The sequence below is a fragment of the Lycium barbarum genome, chromosome 1 (genome assembly GCF_019175385.1).
Source record: "Lycium barbarum isolate Lr01 chromosome 1, ASM1917538v2, whole genome shotgun sequence".
Classification (NCBI taxonomy): domain Eukaryota; kingdom Viridiplantae; phylum Streptophyta; class Magnoliopsida; order Solanales; family Solanaceae; genus Lycium; species Lycium barbarum.
The window spans coordinates 91542129-91552682 of NC_083337.1; the positions used below are offsets into that span (position 1 = coordinate 91542129).

Sequence of the window (10554 nt, forward strand, 5' to 3'; positions counted from 1 at the left end):
TGACAAAAGTGGTATCAGAGCAGTTCAGTCCTAGGGTGTGTTTACGAGCCGTGTCTAGTAGAGTCTTGGTTATGGGTATGTTGCGCGCCACACTTATAAGCAAGAAGTTGTGGGCATTTTAGGAATAAATGACCTTCTTTCTTCATAAGAATCGTGCGATAGAGCTATGATATTGTCACGACCCAACTCCGTAGGCCGCGACTAGTGTCCGTGCTGGACACCCAAACGTACCCAATAACCCAAACTAGCATATCAGCAGAATATTTTTAAATGAAAAAAAAATCAATTGGCGTTAGTAATTATCATAAATGAACCGACATAGTACATGGAAGCCGATAAGGCTGTCACAGATCATATCATCCAAAACATATACAGAACCCACACAAGTATGTCTACAGACCTCTACAGAACATAACAGAATCATAAGACGGGACAGGGCCCCGTCGTACCCCTGAATAATGTACATATATACGATAGCAGAAGACTGTACCAAAATATGGGCTCCGGATAAAGGAGCGCTCCAAAATAGCAGAATAAAGTCCTAAGCGGGCGGATCAGCAAACCTGTCGTTTGTACCTGCGCGGCATGAAAACGCAGCCCCCGAAGGAAGGGGGTCAGTACGAAATATGTACTGAGTATGTAAAGCACGGAACGTAGTAAACAAAGTCATAATCGAAGCAGAAGATACAGAAAATGAACTGAATATCCAGATTAGCAAAATGCTGATCATATAGCATAAATAATATTCGCTGGAAACATATGTCGTACCTGGTCCCATTATGGAACAAGATCATAACCGAAACAGAGCTTACAGAGAAGTGAGTGTAACATCCGAAGTATCAAATGCATATTTTCGAAACATGAGGAGTGTGTACAGAAACATATACCATATCATATCCGACCCCTTCCAAGGGACTCGGCAAACAGAACGTGGCCACCCCCCCGACGCTGGTGCCACCACACATAAGGAGCAGAATAGGGGATAACCCCGTAACATAACATATCATATCAGATGGCCATATCATATCATATCATATCATATCAGAGTGTGTACATGGCACAGCATACTCCACAACCCATGTACATGTATACCTGCCCCCTCACATCGAGGCACGGCGAACAATGCAGAGGAATACGCTTGACAACATATCCTGGCCCGGGCTCAGTGTGGGAAACATTGGGGCATCCACGAATGGAGTAGTGAGAAACTAATGCAAATTAAAATATAGCACATTTACGGAGACTCAGTAGCATAATTCAGATGACAAACCATATGACAGAAGCGGAGCAGTAATCATAGTGTATGCATTTCGGATATCCCAATAGCATATGTCAAAATAAGCTTTTTGTAATCATTTTCATGTTTCAAAATACATTATGGGGCTTATCAAAATAATTCAAACGAATGTCATATATTTCCAGAGACTCAATAAGACCTATCGGATGACAAATCGAAATAATGAAATCGGACAGAATCATAGTGAGTGTATTTCGGATGTCATAATGGATTACAGAAGCATAATCTTTCTAAGTTCGTTTCCAAGTTCCGAAACAGTTTTACAAGACTTAATGGAATATTTAAAACAAGTTTTATTTAGTAATTACAAGCGTAGTTAAAAACATTTCTTTAAAAAAAAACGCTCGAAGACAAGTCATAACCACTAAAAGGGTAAAATCGGAAATAGTGGGCCCACCTCGGGACAAACGAAGCGGTGGGCTCAAATTACGTATTTTAAGCTTATAAAGTCACCTACGGAGATTCTGGGGACATTCCATGATTTTCTAAACAATTTGCGGAAGTTTGCACAATTCTTTCAATAAAGCATACTTATAGGGTTCAATTCCATTGAATGAAAAAGGGGTATTTTCAAATGCGGATTCCGATGAGCAGAATACTTTCCGAGGCTCGAATCCGATCCTAGTACACCTAGGACATGCCAAAAGAATAATCGGGATAGCTTTACATACCTTGTATGCTCTTTACGCCTTTCCAAATTCAATTCCCGTTTCGCCCAAAATCTGCAATTGGTCACATTTACCAATTCTCAATTTCCAATCTTTAAGTATTCAATCTTTATTCATAATTGCCTACAGAAATTTGGGCAGCATCTCCCCTATACATATAGCATCCCCGAGAATTTAACTCGGCCAAAACAATCAACAACAACCCAACAACAACATAAACAACAACAACAATCACTGTAAACACAATATAACTTAACTAGCTATCTTCCCAACATAATGTCATAACCTTCATTTCAACTTCAATTTCCAAACTAACCTCAATGGTTTCACATTCATCATCTAGATCATCACAATATAATTTGGAAATATTTCATATCATTTCTACGAAATATTCACAAGATATACAAAATATACAAACTTTCCACCAAAACATAATTCACCCAAAACTTCAAATCTTCAACCTACATATTCATAACATATTTCCATCTTCCAATTTCATCAACCATAATCATAATTTATACCTTAACAATTCCATTTTCATAATTACATAAATCTACCATAAAATCACAAAACTTCCCATAACAACTTAACAACCAACCTTTCATGCTAATATGGACTTACATCCCTCCAAATCCACCAACCAACATAGCCATTCACATTTAAAACTTCATTTCCATATTTACATAAAATTACATTAAAATCACATAAGTTCCTTTAATCATTTTCCAATAATTTTTCATGCCATCTTAAACCATTTTTCCTCCACATTATACAAGTGAACTACATTTATTTTCATCCAAAATTCTCTTCAAATCTCATTCCATAATTCACAATGCCAACGGACGAATTTATATCGCTATTTTCCCGTTCTAATCCGTTAAAACTTTAAATAAACTTGTTAGCAATGAAAAGGAACCTTATTCATACCTTAAGAATTCAGCCACCACGTTATCACCCTCCTCCTTGGTTGATTTTTAGCTCAAATTGAAGACAACGCAGCGTACAACACTTTTCCCTTCATGGGCTTCGGGATTCGGGGCTCGGATTTTGGTCAAAATTAGTTTTTCTTCTCTCCAAAGCTCCTCTCTCTCTCTTTCCAGAATTTTCTGGTTGTTACAGGTCTTAAAATGAGGAGGAAGGCCGAAATTTTCACTTATAAAAACTTGGGTAATGGGCCTAACCCGGTTGGGCTCGGATTGGGCCTAGCCCACTAACCTTTCTGCATTAAAACGTCCATATCTCCTTGTCCCGACGTCACCTGGGAACCCACGACCTATGGTTGGAAAGATAATTCAATTATCTACAACTTCTATTTCTTGGTATTTGTCCAAATTCCAAACTTATAATACCGTTTTTGCCCCCCAAAGTCAGGTCACCCGAAAACGTTTTCTTAAAAATATTCGTTTGGAGGACTTCCACTTTGATTTGGCCCAAGGGTCCTTCTTGAGTTGTGTTTAACTTCACATATGTGATTCATATAATTTGTCACATGTCCCAAAAAAAATCTTGACGTGTGGGCCCCACCTCAACTTACAATTAATCCGACGTTCAAAAATACGGGATGTAACATCCTCCCCCCCTTTAGAACATTCGTCCTCGAATGTTCAACTAGCCTTATGGGGTATTATAATACGTCGGAGAGGTCTCTTTCTTTCCTTCAAAATTTCCCAAACGTTACTATTACTGTCCCCCTTTTACGTACTCGCCCCTTTTTTTTTTCTATTTCCGAACATCGTTGTGCTGGAACGTCCCGGCCTTAGCTGGCGACGGAACTAGTGTCAGTTTACTTATAATATCTGTACCATGTCTTTCGCTTTGTCTCTCAAATTCTGTTCGGTTAATGTCTTTCGTACCTCGCGACACTGGCTGCTGAGGTCCACCTGTTGGTCGGTACAATCATGAATGGGGTGTCATGTGTACAAATACACATTTACTACCATTTTGCTTACAAAACAATTCTCAAACGCTTATTCAAACTTACTCTCATTCCCAAGCTGCATTGCGCTATCTTCTTCCTCACCAGCTTATCTTGTCTTAGTCTACCCGACTTCTTGAGTGTTTCTAATCACTCCGCATATCCTAATTTCCTTTAAGTTACCTCAAATTTCCCATTCGTCCCTTATTCCTATACTTGTGAAAATTTTAGTTTACTTCCCAGGGGGTCACCCATCCCAGAATTGCTCTGGCCCTAGCACGCTTAACCTTACAACTTTAATGCATTTAGGCACGTTAAGGCCGTTATAATTACACCAATTGCCCTGCACGTCCTTTGTCACGTAATTTAAGACAAGTCGGGGTCTTGACAGCTTTTCAAAACGTTCTCGTAGCGGGTCCCACCCCGACCTAGCGAGAATTCTTTTACTTTTCTGACTATATAGTTACCGTGTTGCCCCCTGTACGTCTTCAATATTTACCTCCATGTATATATATATATATATATATATTATATTTGAGTCGTGAGCGAACCACTCAATTCCCGACTGCTTGTCATACACTTTGTATTCTTTCAATTAGAGGAAACTTGATCGTTGGACATTTTTGCCCTTCCACATATTTTTGCCCTTCACATGGGCTGTGCTAAAGCAAAATGGGGTTGGAACATATTTCTGGTTCATTTAAATAAATTGCGAACTTGCTACTCGTATATGCTTTCTCGAGATAAAATTTTCCAAACAAGGATAATGCTTCTTACAAATGACATGGAGGGTATCTCTTAAACTTTTAATCCAACATAATAGATTTACCCTATCGGTATCGACCTTCAAGACATGTTAAGAATTTATGTCTCATTTTCCTCTTCGTATTCCTAGAAAAGTTTGGGCAGAGGTTCCTCTGCATTTCTTACTATCCCAAAACCTGTACACAGGAAATACCAACCATGCCTCACAGGGCCAACACATATACGTATATACATATCATATCATATCGCATCATAGCTACACGGGGCTAACAATTTCAAATAAGAGTACAAAGATGCCGAGGCTTACCTCACATGCCCAACTCAAATGGCACCTGCTACACTTTCCTGTTTATTTTTCTTTTTAATCTTCAGCTTGTGTTTCAATCGTACTTCAAATACCTTACCCAGCATACGTCTTTCATACCATTACTTACCTGTGTACTGTGCAGCTTCCAATATCATCAGTCGCTGTCTTACGTCGATACCGTCCTCCAGCTGAAATCAAGGGTTAATAAAAAAAGGAATTCATTTCCTACAGCTGGCTCTATCGCACGATCTAAGATTCAAAGAAAGGTAACACCCTAAATGCCCTGTAGCCTCCTGTTTATAGATGTGGTGCACAACACACCGATAAACAAGACTCTACTAGACACGGTCTGTAGACATTCCGAGGACGAACTGCTCTGATACCACTTTTGTCACGACCCAACTCCGTAGGCCGCGACTAGTGTCCGTGCTGGACACCCAAACGTACCCAATAACCCAAACTAGCATATCAGCAGAATATTTTTAAATGAAAAAAAAATCAATTGGCGTTAGTAATTATCATAAATGAACCGACATAGTACATGGAAGCCGATAAGGCTGTCACAGATCATATCATCCAAAACATATACAGAACCCACACAAGTATGTCTACAGACCTCTACAGAACATAACAGAATCATAAGACGGGACAGGGCCCCGTCGTACCCCTGAATAATGTACATATATACGATAGCAGAAGACTGTACCAAAATATGGGCTCCGGATAAAGGAGCGCTCCAAAATAGCAGAATAAAGTCCTAAGCGGGCGGATCAGCAAACCTGTCGTTTGTACCTGCGCGGCATGAAAACGCAGCCCCCGAAGGAAGGGGGTCAGTACGAAATATGTACTGAGTATGTAAAGCACGGAACGTAGTAAACAAAGTCATAATCGAAGCAGAAGATACAGAAAATGAACTGAATATCCAGATTAGCAAAATGCTGATCATATAGCATAAATAATATTCGCTGGAAACATATGTCGTACCTGGTCCCATTATGGAACAAGATCATAACCGAAACAGAGCTTACAGAGAAGTGAGTGTAACATCCGAAGTATCAAATGCATATTTTCGAAACATGAGGAGTGTGTACAGAAACATATACCATATCATATCCGACCCCTTCCAAGGGACTCGGCAAACAGAACGTGGCCACCCCCCCGACGCTGGTGCCACCACACATAAGGAGCAGAATAGGGGATAACCCCGTAACATAACATATCATATCAGATGGCCATATCATATCATATCATATCATATCAGAGTGTGTACATGGCACAGCATACTCCACAACCCATGTACATGTATACCTGCCCCCTCACATCGAGGCACGGCGAACAATGCAGAGGAATACGCTTGACAACATATCCTGGCCCGGGCTCAGTGTGGGAAACATTGGGGCATCCACGAATGGAGTAGTGAGAAACTAATGCAAATTAAAATATAGCACATTTACGGAGACTCAGTAGCATAATTCAGATGACAAACCATATGACAGAAGCGGAGCAGTAATCATAGTGTATGCATTTCGGATATCCCAATAGCATATGTCAAAATAAGCTTTTTGTAATCATTTTCATGTTTCAAAATACATTATGGGGCTTATCAAAATAATTCAAACGAATGTCATATATTTCCAGAGACTCAATAAGACCTATCGGATGACAAATCGAAATAATGAAATCGGACAGAATCATAGTGAGTGTATTTCGGATGTCATAATGGATTACAGAAGCATAATCTTTCTAAGTTCGTTTCCAAGTTCCGAAACAGTTTTACAAGACTTAATGGAATATTTAAAACAAGTTTTATTTAGTAATTACAAGCGTAGTTAAAAACATTTCTTTAAAAAAAAACGCTCGAAGACAAGTCATAACCACTAAAAGGGTAAAATCGGAAATAGTGGGCCCACCTCGGGACAAACGAAGCGGTGGGCTCAAATTACGTATTTTAAGCTTATAAAGTCACCTACGGAGATTCTGGGGACATTCCATGATTTTCTAAACAATTTGCGGAAGTTTGCACAATTCTTTCAATAAAGCATACTTATAGGGTTCAATTCCATTGAATGAAAAAGGGGTATTTTCAAATGCGGATTCCGATGAGCAGAATACTTTCCGAGGCTCGAATCCGATCCTAGTACACCTAGGACATGCCAAAAGAATAATCGGGATAGCTTTACATACCTTGTATGCTCTTTACGCCTTTCCAAATTCAATTCCCGTTTCGCCCAAAATCTGCAATTGGTCACATTTACCAATTCTCAATTTCCAATCTTTAAGTATTCAATCTTTATTCATAATTGCCTACAGAAATTTGGGCAGCATCTCCCCTATACATATAGCATCCCCGAGAATTTAACTCGGCCAAAACAATCAACAACAACCCAACAACAACATAAACAACAACAACAATCACTGTAAACACAATATAACTTAACTAGCTATCTTCCCAACATAATGTCATAACCTTCATTTCAACTTCAATTTCCAAACTAACCTCAATGGTTTCACATTCATCATCTAGATCATCACAATATAATTTGGAAATATTTCATATCATTTCTACGAAATATTCACAAGATATACAAAATATACAAACTTTCCACCAAAACATAATTCACCCAAAACTTCAAATCTTCAACCTACATATTCATAACATATTTCCATCTTCCAATTTCATCAACCATAATCATAATTTATACCTTAACAATTCCATTTTCATAATTACATAAATCTACCATAAAATCACAAAACTTCCCATAACAACTTAACAACCAACCTTTCATGCTAATATGGACTTACATCCCTCCAAATCCACCAACCAACATAGCCATTCACATTTAAAACTTCATTTCCATATTTACATAAAATTACATTAAAATCACATAAGTTCCTTTAATCATTTTCCAATAATTTTTCATGCCATCTTAAACCATTTTTCCTCCACATTATACAAGTGAACTACATTTATTTTCATCCAAAATTCTCTTCAAATCTCATTCCATAATTCACAATGCCAACGGACGAATTTATATCGCTATTTTCCCGTTCTAATCCGTTAAAACTTTAAATAAACTTGTTAGCAATGAAAAGGAACCTTATTCATACCTTAAGAATTCAGCCACCACGTTATCACCCTCCTCCTTGGTTGATTTTTAGCTCAAATTGAAGACAACGCAGCGTACAACACTTTTCCCTTCATGGGCTTCGGGATTCGGGGCTCGGATTTTGGTCAAAATTAGTTTTTCTTCTCTCCAAAGCTCCTCTCTCTCTCTTTCCAGAATTTTCTGGTTGTTACAGGTCTTAAAATGAGGAGGAAGGCCGAAATTTTCACTTATAAAAACTTGGGTAATGGGCCTAACCCGGTTGGGCTCGGATTGGGCCTAGCCCACTAACCTTTCTGCATTAAAACGTCCATATCTCCTTGTCCCGACGTCACCTGGGAACCCACGACCTATGGTTGGAAAGATAATTCAATTATCTACAACTTCTATTTCTTGGTATTTGTCCAAATTCCAAACTTATAATACCGTTTTTGCCCCCCAAAGTCAGGTCACCCGAAAACGTTTTCTTAAAAATATTCGTTTGGAGGACTTCCACTTTGATTTGGCCCAAGGGTCCTTCTTGAGTTGTGTTTAACTTCACATATGTGATTCATATAATTTGTCACATGTCCCAAAAAAAAATCTTGACGTGTGGGCCCCACCTCAACTTACAATTAATCCGACGTTCAAAAATACGGGATGTAACAGATATAAGAACTTCTTGTTCCTTAACCGTGTGTTGTGTATTTCAGAAATGGCTGTAAAGAGAAAGGCTACGGCAGCCCAAAAGGGCAAAACAGTGGCAGAAAAGCGGGCTGAAAGAGCACCGCCACCGGTAGTAGAGGAAAGTGAGTCCAAAGAGCGGCTCAATCTCAGTCCTCCCGTTCAGTACCTATATTAGAGGAGCGTGAGGGAGCCTCAGCCCCAGCTCCAGCACCTCCGGCTCCTCCACCGGATGCTTCAGGCCAAGATGTAAAAGAGGTCATACATTTGCTTACTCAGTTGGTTGCTGCCCAGACTCAGCGGCAAAGTACAGGGCAGGGTGATAGGGCTGTTAGCGCAAGGGCCCGTGACTTCATTACCTTGAACCCTCCGGAATCCTTTGGATCAAAGCCGGATGAGGACCCTCAGGACTTTATTGATGGTATGTTGAGGACGCTTCGGTTGATACATGCTTCGGACACCGAATCGGTGGAGTTAGCATCATATAGATTGAGGGATGTCTCGATCCATTGGTACATGGTTTGGATGGCTTCACGGGGAGCCAATGCACCACCCCCGGTATGGCAAGATTTTGTTGATGCTTTCCTCCGACATTATATGCCTCCAGAAGTTCGGCGAGCTAGAGCCGATAAGTTCTTAAATTTGAGGCAAGGTAGCATGAGTGCTCTAGAGTATAGTCTCCGCTTCAATTCTTTGGCTAGGTATGCTTCAGCCATGGTAGCGGATATGGGTGACCGAGTGCACTGATTTGTGAAAGGCCTAGGGCCGCCCTTGATGGATAGGTGCTTGACTGCGTCCCTTCAGGACAATATGGATATTGCACGCATTCAGGCCCATGCTCAGAACTTAGAAGAAAGTCTGCAACAATAAAGAAGTGAACGTGAGCATGATAGGGGACATAGCAAGAGGCCAAGATCTTCAGGTCCGATGAGTGAATTCAGAGGTGGGCACAGGCAGTAGTTTTCTAGGCATTCGGGCTATTCTATGACCAGTGCACCTCCACGGTTTTTAGGCCAGAGATTTGATAGATCTACTTGTTCCGGGCCGAGCTAGTTTTTCGGGGTCTCAGTTTAGAGGTGATTCGGGTCTGGCAAGGCCACCCATACCACGATGTTCCCAGTGTGGGAAGTTACATTGGGGTCAGTGCCGATCGGGTTCAGAGGCTTGCTATTTATGTGGCCGGCCAGGCCATATTATGCGTGATTGCCCTTCGATTCATGGTAGAGGTAGGACCCAGCCTTCAGGGTCAGTAGCCGAATCTGCATCTTTTATGCGCCCTATGGGGCCAGGTTCACATGCACCAGTCGGCCATGGTAGAGGTAGAGGGAGAGTTCCCAGTTCTAGCGGTCCTCAGCACCGTGTTTATGCTTTGGCTGGACGCTAAGATCTTGAGTCTTCTCCTGATGTGGTCACATGTATATTATCGGTATTTTCTCATGATGTATATGCTTTGATTGATCTGGGCTACACATTGTCATATGTTACTCCGTATGTTGTGGGTCGATTTAGAGTCGAACCAGAGTCGATCAAACCTTTTGAGGTGTCTACACCTGTGGGTGAATCAGTAGTAGCTAGCCGAGTATATAGAAATTGTGTAATTGTGATTTGTGATCGTCGTACCATGATTGACTTACATGAGTTAGAAATGGTGGATTTTGAGGTTATTATGGGCATGGATTGGTTGGCTTCTTGCTATGCCAATGTTGATTGTAGAATGAAAATGGTTCGTTTCTAATTTTCGGGAGAACCAGTTCTAGAATGGAAAGGGAATACGGCGTCACCAAAAGGTAGGTTTATTTCCTATCTAAAGGCAAGGAAAATGATCACGAAAGGAT

The 10554-nt window shown here is 40.4% G+C and overlaps 2 long non-coding RNA genes across 2 annotated transcripts; both read right to left on the reverse strand.

Moving 5' to 3' along the window:
• Positions 1-286: 286 nt before the first annotated feature.
• On the reverse strand, positions 287-3261 carry LOC132641464 (uncharacterized). The gene is made up of 3 exons (XR_009582866.1): positions 2893-3261; positions 1969-2019; positions 287-576 (listed from the first exon to the last, which is right to left on the reverse strand). It is a non-coding gene; the product is annotated as an uncharacterized LOC132641464 (long non-coding RNA).
• A 2193-nt stretch (positions 3262-5454) lies between these two features.
• Positions 5455-8429, reverse strand: LOC132636275 (uncharacterized). The gene is made up of 3 exons (XR_009581165.1): positions 8061-8429; positions 7137-7187; positions 5455-5744 (listed from the first exon to the last, which is right to left on the reverse strand). It is a non-coding gene; the product is annotated as an uncharacterized LOC132636275 (long non-coding RNA).
• Positions 8430-10554: the final 2125 nt, after the last annotated feature.